Source organism: Lolium rigidum, chromosome 2 (genome assembly GCF_022539505.1).
Source record: "Lolium rigidum isolate FL_2022 chromosome 2, APGP_CSIRO_Lrig_0.1, whole genome shotgun sequence".
NCBI classification, from domain to species: Eukaryota; Viridiplantae; Streptophyta; class Magnoliopsida; order Poales; family Poaceae; genus Lolium; species Lolium rigidum.
Genome location: NC_061509.1, coordinates 246,497,082 through 246,507,328, shown reverse-complemented (window position 1 = coordinate 246,507,328; position 10,247 = coordinate 246,497,082).

Genomic DNA, 10,247 nt, shown 5'->3' with positions numbered 1-10,247 from the left:
CTTCTTATCTTCATGGGCGGTGCATATGAGAAATTAATGCCAAATTTATGTAGTGTTGGGATCATGGTTTTCCTGCCTCGTCGTTCCATGTCCGGCCAATGAAACCCAAGTCATGAAAACACAGCCCTAGCTACTTTCCCTCCGCCAAAGAAAAACAAAGTGAAAAAGGAAACCGGACTCACGAAACCAACGCCTCCCTTTTTTCCCCGAGCCGCCGCCTTCGCGCCTCCGTCGCAGCTCCCGGCGGCTGCCGCGTCCGGGACCCTCGCTCCCGCCGTCCACCGTCACACCAAAGACAGCCCTCACCCCACGGATGATCCCCCCCCGACGACCCAACCCCACGCGGATTTTCGCTAACCCTAGCGTGCCAGACGAGCATGACGGAGCCGACCTCGCGGGTTCCGGCCCTTCCGCCGATTAGCTCATCCACGGGAACAAGCGCGTCGACGGCCGCACCGGGCGCATGCCGCTCCGCCGCGGCCGGGCAGGATGCACGACGCAGCAGGCCATGGTCGGCGGCCGTCCGTCCCGCGACTCGTACCAACCGCCGACCGACGCCGTCCTTCGTGTGCACCTCGCCCGTCGCGGAGGCCGGGCTCGTGGTGCGCATGACCGCCGGTCCTCAATGCCGGATGCGGTCGGCCCACGCACTCGCAGCTCGCTCCCAATCCTACCCGCCACGCTTCAGGAGGGCTCCTCCACACCAAGGTCGCACTCTTTTCCCCTTTTCTCGCGCGTCCACGACCAATGTTAACCAATTGATGGGGTATGAATCGTGTGCTCATGCAGCTATGCCTTATCATATAAGTAGAATTGCATCTAATCAATTAATTTATAGCGGCATCGGTGCATAAGCATTGCTTAAAGTTTGCATTTTATTGGTAATCGGAGAATGTTGACAAAGTTCTCACCACCATGTGGGCGTGTTCGCTGCAATTATGTTTGCGTTTTGCAAGAAATGGTGGCCTGCTAGGTTTCTTGGTTTATGTGACGATGAGTGCTTTCTTCACTTTTTTCTTTTTAACTAGTGAGAAGACTAGAAGATGATCTCTTCTCTTGTCCAGGACGGGTACTAGTCATTGCAATCATCTGTCCTTGTTGTAATTTGATCGAATTTGTTTAGGCTGATGTGGTCTGATTCTGATGATGGCTTGGATAAGATGGACGACTATTACTACGTATTTGATCTTATACCTTATTAATCCTGCATACAAGTATGCACTCGTGCTTCATTGAATGCTAGTTGGTTATATTCGAAACAACACTTGAACATATGGTTGCTCTGAATAATCGGGTAAACATGTGAATCGCCTTGCTTAGTAGACTGGTTATAGTAGTGCAGGGGGCTCTTGGCTGTGTTAAATTGCTTTCTTGTTTTTGGGGAGCTTGGCAACACAAGTAGCATCTTCAACACAATGTTGATCTTTTTGAATAAAACTGGGTATAAATTTTGAACGTGAAAAGAACATTTTACCTCAGATTGTTGTACTTAAGAACGTTTTGGTTGAAAGAACTCTCCTGTTTATTAGCTATGGAAAATAGAAATTGAACAGCAGGCTATTTTCGCGTCTTGTTCTATTCTCATCAACATTACTTTTGTTTCCTGGCCCCCTCTATCTGGTTGTCCAATTGACTTTCATCCATGTCTTCCCCTCTTAACTGTTAATATAATTCTTTTTGGGGTCCCACTAAACTGCCTCTCTATGTAGTTGGCTTAAGAGTTTAAGTTCTTGCACTCTGTTGAATTCTTTCTACTTGCCGACTAAAATTTGGACTTGAACAAATTGGAACCAGTTTATGAATAAAGGAACAGCTAGCATGCATGCTTAGTTGTTGTGATTTGATTCTGATGATAGGAGGTTGAAGACATGATAGGAAGGATGACAGAAGAAATATTACTACATTTGATCTTTTGCTTTGATTTCTGTCAATGCAATGTTTGCTAAGGATAGGACTGTGATGAAAATTAATAATCTTTATTTGCAGCTGTACACCTGAGATTACTGTGCATTGCCATGTGACTAGTTGGTCACTTGTGTGGTGAGATGAGAGATTTAACGGAAGAGGGTGTGCAGCTCGCCGACCACAGCGGTAGCATTTGCCGCTGCCGACACCGGAAGGCGACCAAATAGGGTTTAGGGCGTCGTTTAGTCACATATATTCCACTCTAGATCTCACTTGCCTTCTAAAATAAAATAGGTACTGCTCCACTCTAAGAAATTAATAATAAGGCTGTTCCTCTTGTTTGAGTTGTCGAACCCCCCGTACAGAATAAAGCATCACGTATTATATTCCATGCGGATGGAAATTAGGCCAAAATTTGAAGATAAACAAGGCAGTGTGGCTGCCCTTGTTCAGAAAGAAATATACCTATCAATTACACGCGTGAGTAATGCAGTTTTCTTGTTTCACTTTTTCTAATGTATGTTGTTAGTCTTCTTCGTGTTTTGATTGTTGCTCCTGAATGAAAATCGTGATTTTCCTTAACCATGTGCGCACGTGTGCTTTTATTGCAGGTGGATGTTAGTAAGTTTCAGGAGAGGTGCTGGTTGAGCTATGCTAATAGTTTCACCCCTCATGCTAAGGGACCTGGAGAAGCCGAGCAACGCTTCTCTTTTTTAAGAGATCTTCATGAGTGATCCAGTGTATAAGAATCGTGCAGATCTTTGAGAGCCAGCCTTTGTTGCACAACAATTCCGTGTCTCTCTTCCAGTACGTGAAGGCTCTTGCCAGTCTCACATGCTGGATGAGTTCCCCGCTCAAAACGTTGCAAAGAGGTGTGTAGTGCTTTCTACTACTACTTTCATCATGAAATTTCAGAACTGGAGCACTATTTTCATCTTGCTTGTAACTGCAATGAGCCAATTATTTTTGTTTGTGAAATGTTGAGAACCTCAAATACCAAAATTTTGGAAGCTTTTCATGTTCAGAAACAGCTATGTTTGTCAGTATGAAAAACACTTGATAACCTCAATTGTTAAACATGTTCATAACGAGCTATGTTTTGCATCTAACTATCTAATGTAGTAAAACTATGTAAGTCTGACTATATGCCATGTTCAGGAGCATGTTTTCTCGTACTCTATTTCTGTTGTATTGTCTCCTACAAGCTAAACCGATAGTTTCTTATATTGTTTTTGTGCAGACCAATGTCTATTCACGATTTGGTCCTGGCGAGACCTGGTCCAGCTCTGGTCGTGCGTACGAGGAAGATGATATGGACGTCGTGATCCCGACCACCATGACACGCAGAAGGTACCTCGCCTGCTCCCAACAACCACTCCAAGATGTTTTTCCCCACTCCCGTGGTTCCGTGGTCCTCTAGCTCTACAGCTTTTCATGATAGCCCAATCGTGAAGTATCTTGCTTGTATCTAGCGTGAAATTGTTCTTTGACCTAGTCCTTACGTTCTTCGGATCCAAGTAAAACTAAATTGCTCAAAAAATGTGGTTGTTTTCTTTCGTAGAGGTTAGATCCTCCGCTTGAGGAGCTGACTCGAGGAGATCCGTGGCGCGTCCGAGGAAGCGAAGGGCATGGCCTCGGAAACCCTATCTCTCTCAAGGTAATCTTGTTTCTCTTTGCACAATCTAGCTAGTTCGGACGAGCTCCGTTTTGTTATGTAATCTACTTGGTGTTGTTTGGCAGAAACCGTAGGAAGCCGTTGAGCATCACCATGGTGATCCCGTCGGACTTCGAGCAACCATGTATGCATGGTACTAGAGGTACGATGCGTAGGCGAGTTACACCGCAAATGTGTTCCTTAGTCTCGCTGTCTTTTGTTGGATTATAGTCAAGGAATCGTGGATGTTTTGCTACTACCCATTTGGCTAGCGGCAGCTAACTAAGCTGATATTAAAATCCATGTGTTTTTTTTGCAGCAATTGTGTTGTTTAAATGTAAAACCTGCTGCCGCCATCTGTGATGATGCCTATGTCGACCGAAAGGTGATGCCTTTGGTTTCCTATTACCACCTATTTTTCTTTCTTGCACAAGTTAAAATCTGCTTCTACTTGTTGTTTACACTTATAGTAATGTGCCTATGTATTCGGTACTATGTTCAAAAAAAGAGTCGTGCACAAGTGATATGCCGATGCAGCTTGCCTAATCTACCAAGTCATTATATTAAATAAAATAGAGTCGCCAAGTAGCTTTCCCATCTTGTGCGCAATTGTTCGCCGACCTAGTCCTTGTGATTTTTGTATTGGGGTGCAACTAAATGCTCAAAAAATGTGGCAGTTGTCCATGACAGACGGGAGATCCTCTTGCGGTCAAGGAGGTGACCGAGGTGACCCATGATGCGTCCCAGCAAGTAAAGGGGGGCCATGGAAGCCATGTCTCTCTCAAGGTGATCAATCTTGTCCTTGATAATATTTCTCACATGTTCACACAAGTATTTATTCAAGTGAGTATGACTCCATTTGTGTATAATATGTCAATCCCAATTGCTATTTCTGCTATGTTTGATGCTATGTTGTGCTTGAACATCTTCCAGCATTCTTTTTAGATTCGTAAATCTTTCTAATTACAGTACTCCGGATAACATACTCCTACTACTATCTCATTTATTGGAACTGTTTCTTATTTTTAGGCGACAACATCGGAGCTTCGGTACATGTATATGAGGCTCTTCCTTGGTCACTTGACTCAACAAAGGCGACTGATGGCGACAAGGACTGAATTCCAATGCGTCTTGCCTTCCTTTTACAACTTCTCCACCGCCTCGCCACCGAGCACCTGGGAGCAAGATGGCAGCGGTGCCAAGGAGCATGGGATCGACCGAGCGTCGGCAGCAGACTGGACGGCAGGAGCTGTCCGAGATGGTGAGGGCGTAGCACGGAGACAAGTAAAGGCGTTCCTCCGGTCATCGCCTTCGTAATGACGCTAGCGGGCCATTCGATGCGTCCGCTTCCTCGCCTCGTGACATGCTTTGCTTCAGCTTGCAGGTTATGACCTTACCTCTCACTTCTCACTCGGCAAGCACAACTACGAGTACACATGATTTTCAAAGTGCTTCTCACGAGATGAATATCCCCTGTTCATGCCTAGACTTGGCCTTCTATTATTAGGGATGCATAGCATATTTGAGATGCGTATGTTTTTCCTTTTAGACATGTGTATATGGTATAAATTTCATAAAGTAGGTTGGTTCTCGTTTATTAAAATATTTGGAATTGACCAGGTTTGCATGTGTGTGCGCACTCTGTTAGTTTTGTATCACTTTGGTATGAATTACTGCCATTGAAATTCTTTTATGAGGAGGCAAATCAGGCAGCAAAATGGGCAAATAAAAATATTAGATCTCATTTACAAGTTGAGGTTTCCTGTAACATAACCTTTTTTTCCATGTATGTTTGTCCAAGAGACAAGATTAATGTAATTTGGGAGAGTACACATCAAATTTTGATTAAAATATTGTAGAGGGTCATCCGGGTAATAAATCAGGAAGTAATTTGTGTTACCTCCCTTTTTACCATGATGCATTAGGAACATTACGTACGAAGTACTTGGGGTAGCTTCTAGTAATAGTACATTTAGCTCAATCTGTTGGTAACGCAGGACTAGAAGATGTTATTTGTGTTTGCTTCGCACCTCGAAGACCGCTTTGCTCGCTTTATCCTCAATATGGCTATGAACTGTTGATAAACCGTGTGCCTTTTCATGATGAGACTTGTTATCTCGTGCTGTTAGGCAGATGCATACCAATATATTTTTGCAAAGCACCTAGTCACCTACTGGATCAAAGCTTGGTTTGGAGTGGATCATTTCCACTAGTACAACAGCCACCAGCCACTGGTAGATGTTTTGAGTCCTGATTTGGCTTTGCACCTAATGGTTATAGTAGAAAGGTTTAGGCAATTAGTGATTTTTCTGCGATGAAGAGGAATCAAGCTCTAGGAGGTTAGCAACTTTGTGTAGATTCCTTTGCTTAACAAAGAAAATTCAAAGCTGTGAATCTTCGATTGCTTAATGTATCTTGTATGACAACAGCTGTGTCTTGTGAAATAGAAAATTTGCCTTCTCTACTTATGAACTAAAGTTTCTGTTTCCACTTGCTCGCCTATTTTATTATCCTCGTGGTGGCCTGAAGCTAAGGTTGATAAGGCACTTTGGGTGCGCCACCTGAAATAGTTTTGTGTAATACACTTTCACTTTGTTAGTGCATTAATCATCTTACTAAGTATGTGCTTTAGATAGTGATGATAAGCAATTGTGCAAATTAGTACTATTCTCAAGGGAATAATCAACTCTGTCCTCATATGGCTGGCATGGTAGATAAGTTGTTTTCTCGGAGAATTTGTAGTTGAGCTGGCATTTCAGCAGCTAGTTGTAAGAGCTAGATCCAATGCCTTGAGGATTATTGAATATGTGTTAATTTTTCAGTTGTTTATAGTTCTGATAAGTGAAAAACTACCAGTGTTTTTCTTATTATATTTCTCCTCCTCTTTATATATCCGCAATATAATGTTGATGCTCACCGAATGGCTGTAGGTTCCGGGCAAACCACTACCCGTACCAAGGACGTGCATTGTCATCAGCGGATAACTTAAACCGTCACTGGTTTGTGCCAACACATTTAAAGCTGGCGCTTTTGATCAGTTGAAGCAGAACAAACCAATGTGAGGATCCTTTTTTACGGAATGCTCTCTAGCTTCATTGACCCAGATTTACTTACGGGCTGAAAGCTTGTCATAGTATCTCACGAAATAAAGTTGCCCTCGTAATTCGCAGGTACATGGAGTTGGACCCAGTTAAGATTTCCATCGAGGGGCTGGAGGGGTTCAAAAAGAAAAATCATATCTCATCACCACCATAGAGACAGGTGGACGCAATAAGCAAGAGGTATCCTTTTTTAGTGCCAACACTTGTGTTTGTTGTTGACCTCGTCGTCAACATAGTAAAAATCAGTGAACTTATCCATATAGGCAAATTGAGTTGACATTGCGATGTTGATTTTCCAAATAATCATGTTTCCCTATAATTAAGGATTTCAGGCAGGTTTTTGTTCAAGTATTGCTGCATATCACATATATAAAGAACTTGTTTGGTGAAATAGCACTTGCCTATAGGTCTGGTAGATGAGCATAAATTAATAGTCATGATATAAATCCTCTTTCCTGTAAATTTAAAGTGTCTTCGCAAGATCTTTGTAAATTAGTATGGCCCGTCGGCGATGTTGCACCCGGTGCTACTAAGTTATTCTGGGCCCCTGCTAGAAAGTATGGCCTGTCGGCTGCGTATCCTGGGCCACCGATGCGCCACGTGCTATTTCCGACACTATTACCATGCCGCTGGGCAGATTGATTTCAAGCACCTGAACGGTGCCGTCGCCGAGGAACAGCTGCGGCAGGCTGTGCGAGTGGTCAGATGCATTGATGCTCACTCCAGCTTACTGTGGTGTCTAGTAGTTGAACCATTTGTGTGCACGGGAGAAACCGTAGTGCTGAATAGTGATCTGGGGAGAAGAGGGATGCTGAATAGTGATTTGGGGAGAAGTGGGTGAGATGCGAAGACAAAGATGACTATAAATAACTGGTAGTGTTTGGGAACTTAATCTTGTTTGAAGCTCTTGATTTCTATTGATAAGAGCATAACAAGCATCACAAGAGAATTGTATTACTATGTGTGTCGATCCGGATTAACCGTAAGTCCTAGTTTTGTGAAATGTTGTTCTTTTTTTATCATATTTTTCTGATCATAAACATCGATTCATTAAAAAATAGGTTTATGAGATCTTCTGTAATTTGGCACTGGCAGCTAACTTCAATAGGTGGCTCTTATGTTGCTAATGAGACTAGACCAATGCTCATTATGTATGTTTTGTAGTTATGGGAAGGCCTGTGAGGCCGGTTTTCTCCTACGCTTGAGTCTGCTCGGCGAGGCAGGCTGATTTGGTGGCAAGCACGGAGCGGAAATAACGACGACGAGCACGGTCAGCTGCGGAGGAGCAAGCTGTGGTGCATCGTGCAGAGGGGCACGCTGCCAGCTCGGCGACACCACCACAAACAGCGGAAAGTGAAGTGTAGCCGCAGCCGCAAGCCGCCGCCGATCATGGCAAACTTTTGGAATGCATAAGCTTTTGTAATGCTTGAAACGAGAAAGTTGTAGTGTTGTTTCCTTTGTCTCGTATGTATTAATCTATTTTCTTAGCTCGCTCGTCTAATTATACTTGTGATTTGTGTTGAACCGATGTGAGTAGTGCTGTCTGCACACATATTGTGATCTCGTGATCTTAATGTCCCAAAAAGAGCCATTGTCCTGAAATTTTTTGAGTGCAATTTGTAATTATACTTTTGTTCCCGAAGAAAAGGAAACACTGCAATTTTTTATGTCCGCACTTCCGCCAGAGAAAAAAAGGAGTAAGAAGATGGTGTAGCTAGTTAGCTTCAATCGAAACAATGAATAGAAAGATGATGTATTCCCTCCGTCTCACCAAAATTGTCTCAACTTTGATAAAATTTGGATATATCTAGGTTGATACATCTAAATTTTGATAAAGTTGAGACACTTTCGATACGAAGGGAATACAATTGATTGATCAAACTAGTTGGGATGATTATCTCCTATTCTCTAGTTTTCAATACAGTGCATCTTCCGCCAATTTTTCACCACTAAAGATGGCGAACAGAATTGACCATCTTACACAGATCAATAGCCATGGTGTTCCGGCTAGTAGCATGTGCAAAATCCATCAAAGGTGCTTGCTTTCAAAGGATACTACTTTTTTCCGTGCAACCAGGTTCGATTAATGAGATTTTTTTGCCCTGATTAATGCACTTACTTACCCCGTTTAATGTGTGGGCGGCTGTTTCGTTTCACGAGACCGTAGAAAAGGAGTTCCCTCGTCTATGTATGGGCAGACGTTTCGTTTCACGTGACCCAACAGAAAAACATGCATGCATGACCTCCTCGGATGGGTCACAGTCACAGAGTCACTTAAGTAGCTCCTAATTTATGGAGTGTTTTTTTTTCCTGGATCACTCTCCCTCCACGTCACTGATCCGTGGCGCTCTCTTGCATCCGGACGGTCGATTCTCTCCATCAAGCAATCAACAACGAGGGACACACATCGAATCTCAGCCCTTTCCTGCTCATCTCTTCTTAGTTTTCCCCCAAACAAATCATATCTCGCCTAACTAGTTCTATAAGTAGAAGCTCATTGTCACACACCGCGTGCGGATTGCGCGTGTGACTATGACTTAGACTTTGACTCTTGCTCGGAGAGGAGAGGAGCGCTCCACTCTGGCCGAAGCTTGGCGTGGACGATGTTTCCATGAACTTGGGCAAGGCGTGCACTCTCGCGCGGATCGTGGGCATCGGACCGACGCTTCGGCGTGTTAGCGACTCAAGGTCAGAATGTTCTTCACTATGGTCTAAGTTGCGATTTTCTGGTTGGAAAATCCGGCACGCGCCGTTGGATATTCCCCGGCGTGCCCCCGGTTTTTATATATTCCGATTACGCAGGCAGCAATCGATGATTGGCGAGTGAGATCGATGCTCTTGAAATGCGAGAAGTCGTGGGATAGCATCTCGAACAGAGAGAGCAATGGCATTTCACTTCGCTAGAATGCTAGATACATACGGTGATCGTCCAGGTGGTGCCGTGGTCCTATGATCCCATGCTAGCTCCTACTCCCTGTGGATGGATTGGCTGGGGTGTGCACTGTATCGTGTTCTTTAGTCCGGCTTAATTCGGCCACACAAATGTGCAGGTCACAATGTGACACACAAGCCACCCGTACATCATCCCAGCCTCTGCATCAATAGATGCACACAACCTTTTATTAAATGTTTTAAAATTTAGAATTCATACAACGCATGGATCACATAAAGTGTACACAAAGATTAACCAAAGGAAAACAAAAAGAATAAGTCTCTTAAGCATCTTGTAATCTTCTAGTAAGCTGCCAGCCACCCAGGTTGTAGATATCCCGAGCTACCATCTCCAGACGGATGCATCCAGAATCCATATGTGTACGTTGTGCCTCCGGCAGAAGGTAAGACCATTCGTGGATCCAATGTGTAACCATATGGATAACCTGTAAAAAATGAGAGTCCGTACTCTTGTTAAAAATAATGTCATTACGGCAATTCCATATAGCCCACATCAAATCACAAATACCCGTCCGAATTTGTTGCATATCTAGAGAATTTATCTTTGTGTCAACCCATCATTCAAAAAATAATTATGTTTTTAAGCGCCTATTCACCCCCTCTTGTCTCTCTTGCCGATTCTTTAAGTTGGTATT